Raw genomic sequence first — 305 nt, 5'->3', positions numbered from 1 at the left:
GTGGTCGTGCCGGAGTGGTTATCGGGCATGACTAGAAATCATGTGGGCTTTGCCCGCGCAGGTTCGAATCCTGCCGACCACGTTCCTTTTTTATTCCAATTCTTTTGGCTTTTGTTATTTCTTTTTTGCGTTGCACTGGCCACTCTCTCTCTAAAAAAAAGAAGGCCGAAAGAGGATTCCTTATTAAGAGGACAAGGGAGGAGAAAGAGAGGATTCCTTATATTCCTCGCATTAAGAGGACGAGGGAGGAGAAAGAGAGGATTCCTTATTTGGCCGTTTCTTACAATCCGGTTCTCTATTTGTCC

At 45.6% G+C, this 305-nt stretch overlaps 1 non-coding gene across 1 annotated transcript; it reads left to right on the top strand.

The window, feature by feature from the left end:
- TRNAS-AGA (transfer RNA serine (anticodon AGA)) lies at positions 1 to 82 on the top strand. Its single transcript has one exon. It is a non-coding gene; the product is annotated as a tRNA-Ser (tRNA).
- The last annotated feature ends 223 nt before the right edge of the window (positions 83 to 305 follow it).

This window comes from Triticum aestivum, chromosome 7B, assembly GCF_018294505.1.
Source record: "Triticum aestivum cultivar Chinese Spring chromosome 7B, IWGSC CS RefSeq v2.1, whole genome shotgun sequence".
Taxonomy (NCBI): Eukaryota; Viridiplantae; Streptophyta; class Magnoliopsida; order Poales; family Poaceae; genus Triticum; species Triticum aestivum.
This window is presented reverse-complemented; position numbering and strand designations above follow the sequence as displayed.